The sequence below is a fragment of the Lutra lutra genome, chromosome 15, assembly GCF_902655055.1.
Source record: "Lutra lutra chromosome 15, mLutLut1.2, whole genome shotgun sequence".
Lineage (NCBI taxonomy): Eukaryota > Metazoa > Chordata > Mammalia > Carnivora > Mustelidae > Lutra > Lutra lutra.
This window is the reverse complement of record NC_062292.1, coordinates 52566679-52587754: the sequence shown is the minus strand read 5'-3', so window position 1 is coordinate 52587754 and position 21076 is coordinate 52566679. Positions and strand designations below refer to the sequence as shown.

General features: G+C 33.9%; 1 pseudogene; it reads left to right on the top strand.

Annotated features, from left to right (window-relative positions):
- Positions 1–14436, top strand: part of LOC125085598 (splicing factor 3A subunit 1-like) — an 87827-nt pseudogene extending 73391 nt beyond the window's left edge.
- Positions 14437–21076: the final 6640 nt, after the last annotated feature.

The window sequence follows — 21076 nt, the reverse complement described above, 5'->3', positions numbered from 1 at the left end:
TTCATATACGAATGAGTAAAATTACATTAAACATATTCCACTGATCCTGGTTTGAATATAAAAATAAAATAAATAATAAAAATAATAATAAAAAAATAGACTTTTATCAACAGTCTTTGTTCAGTTTGTGATCATATGTGACAGAAAACTTTTATTACAGAGATAATGAACATTTGATATTCTTGATGATAGGACATATTATAATTTATAGAGTATAAGAACCATGTATGTTATATATTAAAACACTTCAATCACAGTTAAAATCATAAATAATGAGTAAATTAACAATTTGGCTACTGACATAGAGTATGAATTAATTGTTTTGATAGATAATGTAAAGTTAAGTCTTTTAAGTTAAATATATATGTCTTATCATATTTCTACTTTCAAATTGAAATTGACATTCTATCTTAATGCCATATGCAACTATTAATTGCTTTAATCATTATGGCTAGAGAAATACAGCATTTCTCTATCAAATGGAGAGTGGTCAGGAATTTTAAAAAGAGAGGTCACTTTTTAAGGATTTGCTTGGCGTTCATCCAAATTGCTTGAGAAACAAATAACATGTCCTCATATGAATTTGAAAACTGGATAACTGTTTCATTGTATGATATGATATTTTACAATTTATGTTAGATGGGATTCTAGAATCTCAGAACAAAATGATAAATAGATAAAATTTCTGCTCTCATTCAATGAAAAAACAGGTACAATAGATAATCATGATGTAGCTTTTTGGTTCTGCAGTTGAAGAAGAGAAAAAAAGACAGAAATGAATACAATGTTTGTACATGGAAAATTTATCTAAATTTTAAAAATTATCTGATGAAAGGATGAACAATTCTGCAGAGATTATTTCAGTTTAACCAGAGAAATTCACTCCATGTGTCTGTCCATTAGTGATGACTTCAGTGAATCCTTTAGCTTTGAAACACAAAATACTGTTAGGTCATAGTTTTCTGGATTTGACCATTCACGGTATATGGGGGAAGTAAACAGAAAGAATGAAAACACAATATAAGTAAAAAACTTAAATTAAAAATTGCAAATAAAATATCACAAAACTTATGGAAGAAAGTGGGTAACTTTACTTGAAAGACTAAGAAATAGCATTTATGGAGAAGGTAATAACCAAGTTGATTCAAGATTTATTTTTTAATCACATTAACTTAAAAACCAAATAACTGTTTCCCCCACTACTTAACTACCTTTCGCAAAGGGTACAGTTTCTGAATCTTCATATGGTCGGGCTAATAATAAGAGACATCATTTGTCTCACAATTTCTTTAATAAACTCCAGGAAGATAGGCCATGACAACATAAACTGAGATTTAAATGACATTGCAAGTGAATTATCTCTGAATATTAAAAGGCCATAAGTTAACAGACTTTAATAAACATACGATTAACTTTTGTAATAGGATAATGCAGTATAATATGTTTGCATATCTTAATTTGAATATATTCTTATGAACCAACCATGCAGTTAGTTAATAAGTTGCTAATTACATTGTTTCACTTATTTGTTGACAATTAAAATTATCTTTTGGTTTATAGCATATCTTAACTTCTTAAGTTTTCTTTCTTTTTTTATTTAAAAAGGATAAATCGTGGATAATCTTGAAACTCACCCGCTCTTTCTATTTCAAGTGTATGCCTAGAGATTCACTATTTTATTCCTTGAAAATTCCCTTTGCCTCCATTACTCACAATTTTCCTATGAAAATAACTTTGTTTTTAAATAACGGGATTAGAGTGAATTATATTTCTGGAGTAAATGGAAGTAGTAATCTCGGGAACTCATATCTGTATATTGTTAGTCTTCATGGTGATACTATAAATTTATTTAGATAATTGATGAACTTAAGAGAATAGATAATGAGTGAACTTTCCATTTGAATGCATTTATTTCAGGGAATTTTCTTAAACAATAAAATTGACAACTTTTATACTGAGTGCTTATATGGAAAATGCATTAATGACACCACAAACATACATATATGTTCATACATTAAATCATTGGAGGGTTGCTGAGGTTACCACGATAGAAGGGCCAGCATTTAAAAAAAGGAGGATATCACAGAATGAGGAACTGATATATTCAGTATTTTTTCCCCAGGACTTGTCAATACCAGGCATGGGGCAAAAGCTGAAAACTCATGTTTTAATTCATGAAACAGACTGCTATGTATTTGGATTTAAAGTCTTGATCTTGGGGTACCTGAGTTGGCTGAGTCATTAAGTGTCTGCCTTTGGCTCAGGTCATGATCCCAGGGTCCCTAGGATCAGCCTACAGTGGGGTCCCTGCTCTGTGGGAAGCCTGCTTCTCCTTTCCCACTCCCCTGCTTGTGTTCTCTCCACGTCTGTCTGTCTGTGTCAAATAAATAAATAATAAATAAATAAATAATAAATAAATATAATCTTTAAAAAAATTTTAAAAAATAGTCCTTGATCTTACTATTTGTTTCACATGTGTTTCTCTCATCCTTCCTTCTTTTCAACAGATCAGTTTTTCCATGTGTTTGTTATGCATATTTTTTGTTATTGTTTATTGGTTACTGTATTAGTTTCTTTTGTGTATTGTAACTAATTGTCACAAACCTGATGGCTTAAGCATCAGAGATTTATTCTCTCACAGCTCTGAAAGCCAGAAGGCTGAAATCAATTTCATTAAGCTGAAATCAAGGTGCCAGCAAGACTTTGCTCCTCTAGAAGCTGTAGGAATTTATTGCTAGCTTCTTCCAGCTTGTGGTGGTGTTGGCATTCTTTGACTTGTGGGCCCATCACCCCAAATTCTGCACCATGGTCATATTGCCTCCTTCTCTTCTGTGTATGAAATCTCCCTGCCTCTTTCTTATAAGGACACCTATAGTTGAATTTAGGGCCTACTCAGATAGTCTGGATTAATCTGTCCACATCAAGATGCTTAATTTAATCACATCTGCAAAACACCTTTTCCTCATAAAGTACATGTATAGGTTTCCAGGGATTAAGAACCTAAATCAGTGTTGAAGATCCATTGACCATGTATATGTGGTTTTATTTCCGGGCTCTCTATTCTGTGTTCATTGGTTTATAGGTCTGTTTTAATACCAGTACCACACTGTTTTGCTTACTATAGCTTTTATAAACGTTATTTGGAAGTAAGGAACATATGATAACCTCCTCCCACTTCTCTTATCAGAATCAGAGATTTCTCCTATGATCTCTAGGTGCCTTGGACTCCCCTTACTCTTAATAACCTTCATCTGCTGATTATAATAATTGGTCTCATTTCTCAATTTTGATGAAGTGATTGCCTTTATTATTTTGTTTAATATTTTCCTGCTACTTTGCATGCCTCCTCCTCTTCTTTTTTTTTAAACCATTTTATTGAGGTAGGGTTGTCCAAAAATAACTGTACGTATATTAGTGTGCACCACATTCATGATTTGCATTAAGTGTATACATCTGTGAAAACCCATCACCCAAATCTATGCCATAACATATCCAACACTCCAAAGTTTCTCTCACCCTCTTTCTTTATTGTTATTGTTTATTGTTATCAATATTTATTATTTGTAGTAAGAACACTTCAGCACAAGATCTACACACTTAGCAAATTTTTATGTATACCATAGAGTGTTGTTAACTATAGACACTATTCTGTATAAGAGATCTCTACGACTTATTCATCTTGCATAACTCAAAGTTAGTTGAGTTTGTTTCAAACCCCCCTTGTTTCCTCTTCCCCAAGTCACTGGCAAGCCACCATGCTACTACTGGCTTTTGGAGTCTGATTATATTAAAGTGCCTCATATAAGTGTACCAGGTAGTATTTTACTTCTCTTTCTGGCTTACTTTGCTAACATAATGTCCTTCAAGTTCATCTATGTTATCTAAGTGGCACAATTTTCTTCTTTTTCAAGGCTGATAATATTCCATTCTATGTATGTACCAGATTTTTTAATCCATTCATCCACTGATGAACATTTATGTTGATTCCATGCCTTGGCTATTGTGAATAATGCTACAATAAACATGGAAGTACAAACATCAATTTAAGATCCTGATTTCAGGGGCGCCTGGGTGGCTCAGTGGGTTAAGCCTCTGCCTTCGGCTCAGGTCATGATCCCAGGATCCTGGGATCGAGCCCCGCATCGGGCTCTCCGCTCCACGGGGAGCCTGCCTCCCCCCCCCTCTCTCTGCCTGCCTCTCTGCCTACTTGTGATCTCTCTCTATCAAATAAATAAATTAAAAAAAATTTAAAAAAAAAAGATCCTGATTTCAGTCTGTTTAAATATAAACCTAGAAATGGAATTGTTGGATCATATGGTAATTCTCTTTTTAATTTCTTAAGAAACTTGTATACTGTTTTCATAATGTATATACCAATTTACTTTTTTTTTTTACCAACAATGTGCAAGAGCCACTTTTCTCCACATTCTAGCCAACACTTTTTTAAAAAATAATTCTTATTAAGTAAGGTAAGTTTTTCTAAATTGAACAAATGTAAACACAGCCTTTTGCTCAAAATAGATGCAACTCAGAATAATGATATTCTTGAAGTTCTTTCTCTAGCATAATGAAAATGTGCTAGTGTGTGTACAGTACTCAGATTCAATAGAATATCCCTTCAGTGAAGAAAACTAAGGTCTTTTTTAAACACTTTTTTTTTTTAATTTATTTGACAGAGAGAGATTACAAGTAGGCGGAGAGGCAGGCAGAGAGAGAGAGAGAGGGAAGCAGGCTCCCTGCTGAGCAGAGAGCCCAATGTGGGACTCGATCCCAGGACCCTGAGATCATGACCTGAGCCGAAGGCAGCGACTTAACCCACTGAGCCACCCAGGCGCCCCTGAAAACTAAGGTCTTAACAGTCACATTACGGCACCAAGACTTAGTAGAAGTTCAAGTCTGTCTTTTTACCTGGGTCAGATAAAATTCTGAGCATGATTTCCTTCCTCAATCATTTCGGCAAGTCTAAAAGCTAGAGTCTGGATATTGTTTTGATTTGGTAGGACTCCTGTCTTCAGTATCCACTCCAAGAGCTATGGAGACAGTCCACAGTGTTTGTCATTTTACTAGTAAATCTGTGAAGAGGTGTCTCAAAAATGTGCAGGTTTTCAGTTTTTCCTAGATGATTTTGATGTTGACTATGCTTGGGAACAAATGGACTAGACATAAAGTGAAACCTAAGAATAGAAAACACCCTAAGACCACACCCTAAGGAATTTCAGCATTCATTTCTGATAGAATATTTTTGGCTCAGTGAAGGATATAATTTAGAAGAAGCTGGTAAAGTATGGGAAATAATTATTCTCTATATTGTGAGGAATTGAATTTGAAGAGCATTTGTAGAAGCAGAGGTTGGTCAAATATTTGGAGTTTTCTGAAGAAGCCAAGAAAAATGAAGAATGAAAAATGTCATTTCAATTTAACAACCTAATAAGCAAGGTCATTTTCAGTGAAGTGAAGAAAAGAGAGAAGAAAAAATACAGTAATTTCAAAATGGAGGAGGTTCTAGAGAAGAGAAAGTATTTGGTATTCATTCAATAATTATTGAAGAGAAATTAAAATTACATGCAAAGACATATCTTTGAAAACTTAATCTTCTAGACTAAAATGGTTCTATTTTTGTCAAATGTTCTCCCTAATCAAGATTGCTTTTATCATTTGCCTAAAACTATTCACACATATCAAAAACGTAATCTGTTAAAATAAGAAAATTATATATCATAAATCTAACAGTTGTGGATTTAGTTGAGACATAATAATAAATGTCTATTGTAAATAGCCTATTATAATCTGCTTTAAAAATTGGAATTCTGTTTTATAGAGTTAAAATGTTTCACGAAATGTCCATCAATTTTCTTTTCCTAACAACCATTTTACTTAGTAAAGAGAAAAACACATTATAGTATTCTAAACACAAGCCAATGAAATACGAAACAGAGTGATGAAGAGTATGACTATGATAAAAATAAACAACAAAGACTTGAGAAAGACAGCCAAAGCATGTTTAATTTGTAAAACCTTTTCTTAAAAATGTAACTCCAAAGCAACTTTTATATCAAGAAAGTTAATATTGAGGATATTCTAAGTAAAAAGTCTGCCAAATACAGGTTTGAATGGAAACAAAGCATATACAGATTTATATTTTTATATATGCTATATATATTAATATTTTTAAATATAACCATTTGATATACATATTCATCAGAGTTAATTCATCCAATTCTGATCACATCTTATTTTAAGTTCAGAAGCACTGGCAATTTTGGCCTTTATTATGAGAAAATAACAATCACATTAGAAAGTCTTGTCATTCTCCCAGTAATGAGTTTAATACGACATTCGGGAAAGTGCTTTGCTGTGACTAGAATAGCAATGTTGATTTTACATTTTAAAAGATACTTCAAAACACATACAGCGAAAACAGTTTCATACAAGGTTTTATTTTTCCACTCATTTCAATTTGAATGTGAGTTAAATTCTAAATTACAGTAATTGTGAACTGTTTTCATGTTACTACAAAGTTTCAAATTGTGGGCTAAGTCTTACTCTGGAAGCAGAACCTCATCAATAGAAAATGATTTTCAAAACTGCTATTATTGATTTTTAGTCTGAGGTATTTCCTTTTAAGCAGGGCAAATTCTGATAATTACACATTAAATCAGAAGTTTTTTTTTTTTAATTTTTTTTAAAGATTTTTATTTATTTATTTGACAGAGAGAGATCACAAGTAGACGGAGAGGAAGGCAGAGAGAGAGAGAGAGAGAGAGAGAGGGAAGCAGGCTTCCTGCTGAGCAGAGAGCCCAACGTGGGACTCGATCCCAGGACCCTGAGATCATGACCTGAGCCGAAGGCAGCGGCTTAACCCACTGAGCCACCCAGGCGGCCCTAAATCAGAAGTATTAAAATGAACACAATTGCTATACTTCTATCGTAGTGAAGTGAAAAAGAATTTTTGTTAGTCCAACCTTTTTAAGCTATTATCTCTAGTTTGAGAATTAAAAGTTGTATGTATCTGTGCTTGAGGACATTTTGAAGAAAATAAAAGAGATGACTCTTCTAATACAGTTTATTTATAATCAGTATTATTCATTTGTACTTTCTACCCTACAGTTCTTGAAAGTGTCATTTCATAAAACAAAAATGACACTAAACATTCTTAAAGCAAAAATTGCACTAGACACAGTAAATGGTCAAAGAAGATTTTATTGGAGGCTCTTGCCAACAGTGGAGAGAGAATATAACACAGCCTTAACTCCTTTTTAAAGGGTGGGGAGAGGGGGCAGGGGAGTTTTTAAGAGCAGAGTTGGGGGAATCTTAGGCCACCCGTGTTTGCTTATTGGACTTGCCATAGGAAATGTAAACTTTCTCCTCTCTTCATAACAGGAAGTAGTTTTACAAGTCTGAACAAGATGCTCACTGAGGTTGGGCTCCTATGCTCACTACAGAGACACAGGGAAGCTAGCTAGCCTCCTTGATGGTGACATTTCAAATGGATAGTTTCCAGGTCCTGGAGAAAGGTAGTCCTGGGTTGAAAAGTTGCTAAGAAAGTTTTGAAAAAAAGATGTACATCTCAAAGAGTCACGTTAAGAAATTACAGTGATAAGTTTTCTAAAACAAATGCTCCAAGAGGAGAGAGAGGAAGGACTTCATCGGTTAGGCTATTTGGAATCTGGGAAGGCCAAAGTAGGAGGGTGGTCATAGGCCTAAAGGCAGGAAGAAATCTGTCTGCAGTTTAATTAAGCTAAGGAAACTATTAAGACTATGATGGTTAGTTTTTTTGTTTGTTTGTTTGTTTGTTTAATTTTAAAGGCTATTTTTTAAAAAGCAGTTTCAAGTTCACAGCAAAATTGAGAGGCAGAGTTCTCCCATAAACTCCTGTGAACACACACACATGGCCACCTTACCTATCAACATTCCCCCACACCAGAAAGGTACATTTGTTAAAATTAATAAAACCTACATCAAAAGCTCCCAAAGTCAGTGATGGAGGCTGTTTATTAATCAGTTAAAATGACATTATTTTTCTGTTACTGTTTTATTGCATTTACATCTCATGATCTTTGAACCAAACTACCTCATTGTAAAAGAAAAATGTAATAAATTATTCTCCAAGAGTCTCAAATAAAAATATATTGTTTATGGGGCACCTGGGTGGCTCAGTGGGTTAAAGCCTCTGCCTTTAGGTCATGATCAGGTCATGATCCCAGGATCCTGAGATCGAGCCCCACATCGGGCTCTCTGCTCAGCAGGGAGCCTGTTTCCTCCTCTGCCTGCTTGTGATCTCTGTCGAATAAATAAATAAAATCTTAAAAATATATATATATATATATATATATATGTATATATATAAGTTTGTATCTATTACCATTAATGTTACTGCAATTTAAAAAAACAGCATAATAAAAATGCAAAGGTCATATGCCCAGTACATATTTAAAAATGTTACCTCCTTTTAATTGAAGTCATTCAAGTTTTGTGAAAAGCCCGTTTTATCGTCTTATATTATTAACTCCATTACAAACTGGCACTTTTCCAAACAACTGTTCTTGGAGACACTGCCTAGATGTCTGGCATTAGGAAACTTTCACAATTACTCATTGATAACTATCACAGTGAAGATTAAGATTGTGAGTGAATTCTGGCTAATGAAAAAGAATGCAGAAATTCATAAAGAAACTTCTATATAAAAGATGCTCTGTTGAAACCTGTTCAAAATATACAGTATGTTTACATATTTAATAATATTATTTGGTATTTTGGCATTTTTACTAATATCCAATATATCAGAGAATCTGAAAAAATATGAATTTCATTATTTTCATATATTTTTAAGAAGATTTTATGTAATTATTTGACAGAGAAAGAGATAGTGAGAGAGGGAACACAAGCAGGGGGAGTGGAAGAGGGAGAAGCAGGCTTTCCCCTGAGCAGGGAGCCTGATGCGGGGCTAGATCCCAGGACCCTGGGATCATGACCTGAGCTGAAGGCAGATGCCCAACGACTGAGCCACTCAGGTGCCCTAAAGCAATTTTAAATATGGTTTAGGAGGACATACAAATGTAGTTAATGTATTAAATGGGAATCATAAACAAATTTAGAATAGTTTTTTCTCAGAAGAGATTTAAGAAATATGTTGATAAATAAGATATTGGGGCTTCAATTATTCCATAATGTTTGCTTCTCAAAGAAAAAAATCTGAAATAATTGATATGGTTTCATGTAATTGAGGGACTGATACATGATTGATTTTATGTTTTTATAATGTCATGTTTTGGCTGATAGGCAATAGTAAAACTTTTTAAAAATAGTATGGACTAACATTTAAAGTCTGTTTACTTTTGTTTTATCTTCAAATTTGTATGGCGAACCATAGAGCAGGTATTCATTTTCTTTCATAATACTGATATGACATTTCTCATCTTGGAAGATTAGAAACAAAGATGAGAATAAGACATTGTGCTGGGGAAGTAAGTTTTAAATGCAAATATAAATTAAACAATATTCTTAACTGTTTTAACTAAATAAATCTATTTGCCTAAATAAGGTAGAGCATTTCATGTAATATTTAATTCAATCACTAAAACTGAATCTTAAAGCAATAACAATGAATGAAAGATGAGCCTTTTATTTCCCAAATTACAGAATTTAAAATTTCAAAAATATGGATGTTGTTAAAAATTTCAAATATGAGTGCAGTTTTCTCAATTTGTGTCCCAAAGCAATCACTATATTTGCTTTATAAAAGGGTAATACATTCTATTGTTGTGTGTTTGTGTGTGTATTTTCTACATTGTAAAATTTTTTTTTTAAGATTTTATTTATTTATTTGACCGAGATCAGAAGTAGGCAGAGAAGCAGGCAGAGAGAGAGAGGAGGAAACAGGCTCCCTGCTGAGCAGAGAGCCCGATGCGGGGCTCGATCCCAGGACCCTGGGATCATGACCTGAGCTGAAGGCAGAGGCTTTAACCCACTGAGCCACCCAGGTGCCCCTACCTTGTAAAATGTTTAAGAGAAAGCAAAATATTTGTCTACAAGGCTTCCTAATTCCTTTGGGCTATGTTCAAGTCAATATATGTGGAATATCCAAGGGTGTGTTTACTGGAAATTTAGAAGAATCAAAACTTAAGTTTCATAAACTGTAGCATTTATTTTTCCCCTAAAATACAGGAAGCTTTCTCAAATACTCTTCAAATCAAAGAAATTCCTTGCATGGCAAAACTAAAGGCAATTTATTACCATCATTAAGTGTCCAAGATGGGCTGAAATGAAAGCATAATACACACAGACACACACACACACACACACACACACACACACACACACACACACCCAAACCCTCTCAACCTCCCAAAAGTTCACAGTCTCCTGAAACTAAAGATTCTTAATTGATATTTTCAGATAATTTTTGATAGATTTATATACATATTCTGAAATCCAGATACATTTCCAATTGCTTTCAAATATGAACCCTTCTCTTAAAAAGGGAAGGTATATATGTGAAAATCAATTTTTTCCTTTCTCAATGAATTTTATTAAAACGTGATTTAAGATATCACTGCTGACTGGTTTTATATACATCATTAAGAAAGTCTACTGAATTTAAATGAGAAAAGCTATTACTAATTAGGCTTAAATGATATCTATCTTACAGTCCCCAAACACTTCAGTTTGCAAATGGTTTTCCTAACACTGCTCTCTATTCACTTCAAATTTCATCTTTTTCTCAGTGTCCCACCCTTACCTTCCCCTGGAATTTCATATTTCTCATGCCAAATCGCATAAAGACATGCTTGAGAGTGTCCTAGATTTCCACATAATCTTTATAATCCATAAAATTAGAGATAATTTCATTCCTCCTTTTCTAATATTTGTTATCTATTTCCTTTATCTCCCCTAATTATATTAACTAATTCCTCTAATTCAGTGATAGAGGGTATAGTAAACATCTTTGACTTAGTAATACCATCTCTAATGTTTTCCTTTTGAATACAATGATGGTTTTTGGACCTAAGTATGTGTATTTTAAAGTTTTTTACTTAAACTTTGATTTCTAATGTATCAATTGATTTGATTTGATTTTGATTTATTATTTTATTTTTATCATGATTTGAGTACTCTTAACTCCCATCACCTATTTCATTCCCCACCCCCCTTTTTCTCTGGTAACCATCAGTTTGTTCTCTATAGTTAAGAATCTGTTTCTTGCTTTCTCTTTCTCTACTTTTTTTCTTTGCTCCTTTGTTTTGTTTCTTGAAGACTACATATGAGTGAGATGATATGGTATTTGTCTTTCTCTTACTGACTTGTTTTACTTTTTAACACTTGAACTCCATCCAATCATTGCAAATGGCAAGACTTCATTCTTTTTATGGCTGAATAATAGTCCATTATGTACATAATGAATGACATTGACTATTATGCAAAATATATAATATTATTTTTATATTATTATATTAAAATATAAATAAATATATTTCTATAAATATAAATAAATATATATTTATATTTATATATTTATATTATATAAAATATAAATAAATAAAAATAATGAGATGGACTATTATACAAAATATACTACATATAATGGAATAATATAATTTATGTATATTTATATTTATATTTTGTATAAATATAAATATGTATTTATTTATATTTAAATAAATAAAAATAAATAAAAGAATGAAATGGACTATTATACAAAATATACTATATATATATATATGGAATAATATATAATGGAATATAATGGAAATAATAAATCAATCAAATCTGGCCTGGAAACGACCTAGATGATAGGATTATTAAGCAAGACTATTACAATGATTATGAAAATGCATTTCAATTATTATTAAAGTGTACATTTCATATCAAGAAGATGCAGGGACTATATAGCATGTTAGAAGGAATATGGAGCAGTAAAGAAGTCCTACATCAAAATTATATAGACAAAACAACAATATCTAGCATATCAGAAGGTGGTAGGTGGGGGATGAAATAGGTGAAGGGGAGGGCGCCTGGGTGGCTCAGTGGGTTAAAGCCTCTGCCTTCGGCTCAGGTCATGATCCCAAGTCCTGGGATCGAGCCCCACATCGGGGTCTCTGCTCAGCAGGGAGTCTGCTTCCTGCTCTCTCTCTCTGCTTGTCTCTCTGACTACGTGTGATCTCTGTCTGTCAAAAAAATAAATAAAATCTTTAAAAAAAATAAAAAGAAATAGGTGAAGGGGATTAAGAATGCATTTATCTTGATGAGCACTGATTAATGTATAGACTTGTTGAATCACTATTTATATATTTGAAATTAATACAACAATGTATATTAACTATACTGCAATTGAAATAAAAACTTAATTATAAATAAATAAATAAATATCCCTTAAAAAAAAGAAAAAGAAAACCCTACAATACTTAAGCTAAAAAATTAAAAAAAGATAATAATTAATTGTAATATGTGAACTTTACTTGAATTCTTTTCAAGAGAAAGATGACTTTAGGAGATATTTTGGGAAGAACTGGTGAAATTTTATTGTGGACTGGATACTAGATAATTTCATCAAGCTGTTGTTAATTTTTTTCAAATTGATAATTATTTTATGTAGGAAATAAAACTTATCTTTAGGAGATATATACTGAAAGTCTACAAAATATACTACAAGAAATTAATAACAGATTATACCTTATAAGAGAAAAACAATTTTAAAACATAGAGATAGAAATTAAATGAAACCAGGAAATAAATAAATAAATAAATAAATACAACATCAGTGAGTTGAGTCACAACTTGAAGCACTCTCATATAGGTTAAACTTTAGGAGTTCTTTAGGAGAAGAAAGAAATGGGTGTAAAAGAAGGTATCTGAATAAATGTGGCTGAAAATTTTACAAATTGGTAAAATAATAAACTTACAAATACGCTAAAAACAAAAAAAGGAATAGGAAACACAAAGAAAACTAAATCAAGTCACTGTGAAATCGAATAGCTTAAATCCAGTGACACAGATAAACTCTTAAAAGGAGTACACACACACACAGACACACATTTAAACATATGCACACCGTCCTCAACCGGTGCATGTCTTGATACATTCAGCACTACTCCTGGACAGCTCTGAGTGTTGCAGCCGTGCAGGCCAGACCCATCCAGGGGAGTGCCCCTACCACTGCCCACACTACCATGCCCAGACTGCAGAGAAAGGGAGCATCTTAAAAGGAAGATCCTACCCCTTCCAAACCAGTGATGGGGATTATTAACCCTTCTCCAAAGGTCAGGAATATCATGGATAGCACTGACAAATTTGTGACCAGAATCAAACATAAATTTGAAACCAAGATACAACAGAATGAGATCAACTCTCAGTTCAACTTCCTGAACCCCAATGACCCTTACCATGCCTACTATGTTACTAGGTCAGTGAATTCAAGAAGGGGAAGGTTCAGGAGGCTCCAGCCACCATCTGCAAGGTCATACAGCAGCAGCAGCAGCAGCAGCAGCAGCAGGCTACCCAGTAACAGCTGCCTAAGAATGCCTAAGCCTAGGTGACCTAGGAGACCATCATGCCCAAAGAGCCCCCTCTTGAGTTTGGTGAAGTTGAACCACAGCATGTCCCTCATTCTTGTAATCAGCCTCATCTCAGCCTTTTACCTGGATGTGATGAAGCTGATGACTCAGTCTGTAGCTAGGAATGGACACCAGTTTCTCACACAGCCAATCTAGAAAGAGCAGCACACCTGTCCGTTTGACTTCCTCCACTTGCAGCCCAACTTTTCAACTATTTCAGCAAACTGGCAGAACGTTATACCAAGATATTAATTCCCCTCAAAGGCTTGTTTGCAAAGCTAAAAAAAAAAAAAAAAAAAGGAATTTTGGACCAGGTTTTTTCCTGAGTGGAGTGAGCCAAGTTCTAAGAGAAGTAAAGAAAGAAAGAAAAGGAGAAGAAGGAGCAGGTGCCCATTTGCAGATCATCAGATCAGTCAGCATGATTTTGTGGTAGTGGAAACAATAGATTTGAACTTTTCTCTCTCCACCACCTGCAAGGAGCTGGGGATCCAATCCTCATTCAGGAACACTAGAAGAAGATTGGGGAAAGTGAGGAGGTCAAGATGGAAGTCAGTCTGATGAAGAGGTTGAGAAACAGTGCAAGGCCAGGCAGCCTCCATTCCAGCAGATCAGGACCACCCAGTGCAAGACATAGATGATGGTTCAAATGATGAAGGGCAAAAACTACTCAATCCCCAGAGATGCCTATGCTTCCAACTCCGTCCTTGACTCCAAGCCAACTCACTGCACAGGACAGACCCCAAGATTTTCAAGCCCTGCTCCAGATAAATATCTTGTGTTCCCTATCTTGGGAGATAAGATTCTGACCAAAAAAATACAGGAACTCATGGGCATCAGGCTCAGAGGACAGCGGCATGGGACCCAAGTAAACACAAACAAATTATAGACAGAGTTCCAAAGGTAAGTCAAGATAAGTCTCCTTATTCTCTTTGAAACTTCTCATTGAAACTTCTCATTGAAAATAGTATAAATTAGGAGACAGAGGAGAAACAAAGTACTGAAAGGAAAAAAAAAACTGCCAACTTAAGAGATCTCCTATAAAATTATCTTTCAAAGTGAAGGAAAAAATGAGGAATTTTTTTCAGATATAAAAAGCTTAGAGAAATAATAAACAACTGACCTGTACTAGAAAAAATATTAACTGAAAACCCTCAAGTAGAAGGAAAATCATACAAACAAGAATGAAAACCACAGAAAAGAGTAATTGTGGAGAAATATAAAATGCTTTAATTATAAATCTCTACACAATGTAATGAACTGATTAAACCAAATTTTGAAAACAACACATTATGGGACTTATAATACATATAGAAATAAAATGTTACAACATGAACATCAAAGCCAGGAAAGGACAAATCATAGTATATTGCAGGAGATTCTTATGATTTTATGGGACATAGTATATTGCTTGAAGACAGAATATGATAAAGTACAGTGCTGTACTTATATGACCACTAAAATAACATAGAGTTATAGGCAAGAGGCAAAAAAGGAGATAAAATCACAAGAAGTTATTACAAAGAAGGTAGAAAAAGAGAAAAAGGAATAAAGAAATGAGAAAAATAGAAAACAGGTGTCTAAGTCATAGTTTTAAACTCAAACATATCAAAATTATGCAAAATATAAATTACCTGAACACTCCGATTAAAAGGTAAAGACAGTAATGATAATTTTACAAGTACATTAATTGACTCTAGTTGCAGTTAGAAAGAAAAAACTTACATTTCCAAGAGAACAGTGTTGGTAGGCCTTAGAAATCTCTGCAGCATATTGTTTGTTTTCCAGTGATGGTAGCCACATTTTGCTAAAATAATCTCAGTAGTTAGACTGTACTGTAGGCAGTACAAAAAGTAAGGGAAACTCTGTGGGGAACTAAATCAAATGAACAAACAAAACACCAAGGCCCTTAGAATGGTGACTACCACATAAAATGAAATAATTGTCGAAGAAAATGTGTTTCTTCTTAAGACATCAGGTTGACAAAGGTGATAGAAAAATGCATTTGTACTTTTTGGGTACTTTTCTCAAAATTATTTTAATGTTGGTAAAATGAGCTCAATAATGCCTGTTGTGAATATTTTTCTCACTTTTTTAAACATATGTCTCTTTGAGGTGAAGCTTCATATAATGGGGTAATGAAATAGTAAGCATACATGAATATTGTAGTGGTTTTTTTTTAAGTTAGAATTTCCATTCCAACTTTTTTGATAGGTTTTGTACTTCAGTAATTTACAAGGTTCCAAAAAGTTCTGGGAACCTTTATTTAGAAAGTTGTATTTGGAATTGAGATAAATAATAGGCTTTTCAGGCACACATATGATTTCTTTCAGTTGATTTTGAGTCGTGAGTCTAACTTCATGGGAGTAATGCGTCAATTTTTGCCAAGAAATCCTTAAAGAAGTAAATCTTTTTTGGCAGCTAAGATTTAAAAGCCATCAGTAAAATCTAGTGCCTTGGCAAGATGCTATTAAATGGTGAGCTAATTGACAAGGATTAGTATAGAAGCTTTAGCTGAGTCACGTGGTTTTGGCTCATCAAGGAAGAATAAGGCATGGAAGAAATAAAAATCTTTATTTTATTTAGGACCAAACTAAAACTAATGAAATGTTGCTGTCCAAATTCTTGAAATTGCTACTGTATTCTTATTTGTGGAACTTTTTTCTCACTATTTTCTATGCCTGCAACTTCCCCTGTATCTTTTTTTTTTTTAAAGATTTTATTTATTTATTTGACAGAGCGAGATCACAAGTAAGCAGAGAGGCAGGCAGAGAGAGAGAGAGGAGGAAGCAGGCTCCCCACTGAGCAGAGAACCCGATGTGGGGCTCCATCCCAGGACCATGAGATCATGACCTGAGCCGAAGGCAGAGGCTTTAGCCCACTGAGCCACCCAGGCGCCCCTCCCCTGTATCTTCAAGTGGCTTATTCTCTTAGCTAATTCATGTCTCTGTTCAAATTATAGTCTAAGAACTTTGTGAACTCTAATGAAAACTGCACCACTTATTCTACTCTATTTTTCATCATTGTTATTATTGCTTCTGGAATTTTGTTTGCTATGTTACTCTTGTGCATTGCCTATATTATCCAGTAGATTAAAAGCTTCATGAAGGCAAGTAAATTATCTTTGAATGTCACATTTACACTCTACAGTAAAGCATCACATTACATAGTTAAACAGCAATGGTCTTTCTCCAACTGAGATGTTTAGGAAATTCTTAGAACTTAAAAGCTGTTATTTTTGCATGAATTTTGGCCTTTTCACTAAGGAACTCAAAGTCAGATGTGAATAATTAAGAACAATGCAGTATAACCTGGCTTGTCCTGAGTAGTTACTAGTCAAAATATTCCATACGTGTATACCAAAAAAATTCATTTTAGTAGATATTAATAAAATGGAAATAGTAAGAAGGAAAATGTTAAATTCCAATTTCTTCATCTCACAATATGACTGTTTCTTGATATAAAATCTTAAAGCTTTTACAACATATTTTAATACATACCTCCGATTGAGATTTGTCATTGTTAACTGTGTGAGGAAGACTATTGTATTACACTGTTGACACCAGAGGTCACCAATGAAACATATATCTGCTGGCATTCATCTCTGCTGCAGTCCCCTCCCAACAAATCTGGATATGGCTTCAGTTAATAAACTTTAACAGAGGGGAGCCTGACTGGCTCTGTTAATGGAGCGTGAGAACCTTGATATCAGCTTTGTAAATTCGAGCTCCACATTGGGTATGGAGATTACCTTTAAAAATATTCAAAATCTTAAAAATAAATAAATAAAATTTAGCAGAAATAACACTATGATCCTTGCAGGTCTCAGCCTTTAGAATCCTGACAGTTTCTTCTTTTGGAACCCTAAGGACACATGGAAGAATTTCATTTGTCTGGCTGGAGAGACCATGTAGAGAGACATGGTGGCAAAGCCCCATGAAAGGGAGGGGATGCTAAGCTCATGAAGAGAGTTGGCTAGTGGTATCTGTTTCCCAGAGCTGCAGGAACAAATTATCATAAACTGTGTGCTCTAAAACAACAAACTTACTCCCTCACAGTTCTGGAGCTCAAAGGTCTGAAATCAAATTTTCAGTGGGGTTGGTTTCTGCTGGAGGCTTGGAGGGAAAATCTGTTCATGCCTCTCTCCTAGATTATGGAGGTTATCAGCTGTCCTTGGAATTCCTTGGCTATTATACGGACTATTTCAATATCTTTATATAGTGTTCTTTCCTGGGTGTGTCTCTTCTGTGTTTTTGTGAGTCTCTCTCCTTTCTCTTTTAAGGACACCAGTTTTGGGATTTAGGGTTCATCTTAATCTGGCATGACTTTATCTTAACTAATTGCTTCTGTAATGACCCTCTTTTCAAATAAAGTCATATTTTGAGACTGTAGATAGACATAAATTTGGAAGGGGTTACCATTCAACCCAGTACACCATTCACCTCAGTGATCCAGCTGATTCTAATCGCTACTCTCCATCCGAATGTAGCCACACCATAAGGGTGGCCCAGCTGATCTCAGCTCACCCTAAAAAAATCCTGTAAGAAGGGGAGGGGGGCAAAATGGGTAAAGGGAATCAAGAGGTGCAAACTTCCAGATATAAATTAAATAAGTCTTGGGAATGTAATATATACCATGAAGAGTACAGTCAACAAAACTGTATTAACTTTGTATGGTGACAGACGTTAACTGGATTTACTGTGGTGATCATTTCATAATTGTATAGATGTCAAATGGCTATGTTGTACACATGAAACTAATATAATTCCATACATCAATTATACTTCAATAAAATTAGAAAAAAGAATTATGTAAGAAAATAAAAAGAATTGTGTTTACATAACTATGTTTTGGAGTTACCTGTTACACAACAATATATAATAGAAAGACTGGCTAAAATTCTTCCCCTAGATCTCTTATAGACTCGTGTTGAAACTATTTAAATAAATGAACAACTAAGTGACAGTAAGAATGGATAAGGTCTTGGTTTCTCTTTCATATCACAAGGGTGAGCTACACAACCTGAGTAGCTATTTTTCTCATGGTTAATCAATAAATACAGTCAAGTTGTAAAAGCATCTGTTTATGCTAGCTAATTTTACAGTCAAAGATTACACATGATTGAAATGTCCTTTGGGGGAAAAAAACACAAAACAGTAGTATTAGTCAACTTGAACTTTTGGTTATTGATCAACCATGCCAGGATTAGCTAGTGCTTATTTAATATAGCTTTATAAAATGCTTATGTCAGTGTATCTTAATTTACTTTCAGTCACAACAGTTAAATCAACAATTTCAATATTTCCTTCTAAATATGGATGTAAACTAGAGAAAACTCCTCCCTCAACCCCCACAAAAGCATTTATGTACATGATAACTTTACAAAAGTAGTCCTTTGGTCCGTTTTATTTTGTTTTGTTTTGTTTTAATATGGAAGATGCGGTTTTGGGAACAGCTGTTCCCTGAGTTTGTTTCTTCATTCATATATGTATTTAGCCAGTTTTGTATTTTTAAGAGCTTGAATCTTCTAAAATTTCATTATTAAAAGCAGAATAACTTACTGTTGAACAACTTCAAGGATCGGTTTTTAATCTATTTGTTTGTTTCTTTCTTTCTTTAGTCGGACTTCCTGTCTTCTTTCCTATCTGCCTGCCTGCCTTTCTTTCCTCCTTTTTTCCATCTTCTTTGCTTCCCCTCCTTTTACCTTCTCTTCACAAACCCCCACCCTTTCCTTTCAACAGATGTCATTTTTAAGACAGAGTTGTTCTTTTTCTGGTATAAAAATCCATAAAATTATGTTCTAAATTCATGATTAATTTTCCCAGTAAAAAACATCTGGTACTAGGGGCACCTAGGTGGCTCAGTTGGTTAAGCGACTTTTGGTTTCAACTCAGATCATGCTCTCAGGGTCCTGGGATTAACCCCTGCTCCCATGGGCTCCATGATTAGCAGGGAGTTTGCTTGAGATTCTCTCTCCCTCGGTCTCCCTCTTGTCCCCCCATGTCTCTCTCTAAAATAAATAATCTTTTAAAAATTCTGGCACTAAGTTTTCATTAGTCTTACTAAAAATATTACAATATAATTTTCTAAAATTTTGTGAAGATATAAAAGTTTGATAAAGAATTTAGATTTCTAAGAAAATATAAATGACTAATTCAGTATGTTGGCTGGAATTCAAGTAAATTTAACAAAGGGGAAACTCAGTCCTTATTCTTCACTTCTAACAACACATTTTCCCAAGAATACTGACACAAAGAACTGCATGTGCTCTCTTTAAAAATGATGTTAAATTTTACTCATCTAAAAATATATAGGCCCATGAGTATTTTTTTTTTTTTTTCTGGATGTTAGATTTGCATATGAAAAGTTGTAAAGTGACCACTTTTCTCTCTCCAGGAATGTACACATGAATGTGTTTTGCCCTCACAGGAGCAGAACAATTACATGAAAACAAAAGATAATTTTATTCCCTACTCTGGTTCTTTAAGTACAGGAAGAAAAAAAAAAGCTCTGTCATTGGCTACTAGGGACCATTCTTTCTGATCTTCAGCCTGAAAATCAATGGATTTTATTTAAAGAAATTCTAAGAGATATGTAGATATATATCTGAAATTTCACTAATGTGTTTTAACTTTCTTTACTCAGGCAGAAGTGGCATTTCTTTTATTATTCTTTGGAATCACATAAAATCACCAAACACAACTATTAAATGTAATAGCTGCACACATTAGAAATTCAAGGTTGAAGTAACTAGAATGAAACAGCAGATTTTAAAGGAACAAGACTGTCACTTAGTGTCAATGTTACAATTCCATTTATCAGCTCCATTAACTTAATGGTCAAAAAAAAAAAATTTCTCCATACTTTCTTCTCCCTGGTGCATATTCGCTCTCATACACATCTAAACTAATGCTAATAGAGAGTAAAGTGATGCTATCAGCATTCTTTTATGTAGCTTTTATTGTTTTCCATAAAATTCTGTCACTGGGATAAAACTAATGATTTTATACATCTGGCCCAGCCATACAAACTTCAGTTTTCACTCTTCTTATTTTCATTCAACCCTTCTTTTCCACTCCTTTAGAGTGCTTTTGTAACGTGAATGTTGAAATACCAAAAAGTCAGAAACCTCATCAAAGAAAAACAAGTGCTTTACTACCTTTTGATTCTCTATCTTCATATGAAACATTTTAGATAACTATTTACCTCTCCAGTCCTCATTTATATTGCAGACAGCTACACAATAGACTTTCTGGTATTTAATGCTGAAAAGCCCAATTGGTGATGTGTAGTAAAATTTTACTGCTTGTCTCAGTAAAAAAGGGAGCAATTCCTATACCTACTTTGCAGTTGAAAAGTTCAACCTTTATCTGTTTAGCCAGCTTTAATTCAAGAGTAGGTCTCTTTCCACAGAGAAGAGAATTGCTGAGGCATCAAGCCCTTTCCGGCAATCCCGGTGCAAGCTGATTTGCCTGCTGATGCTCATGCATTTTTTCCCTGCTCTCAGGAAGTTTTTATTGTTTTATTTA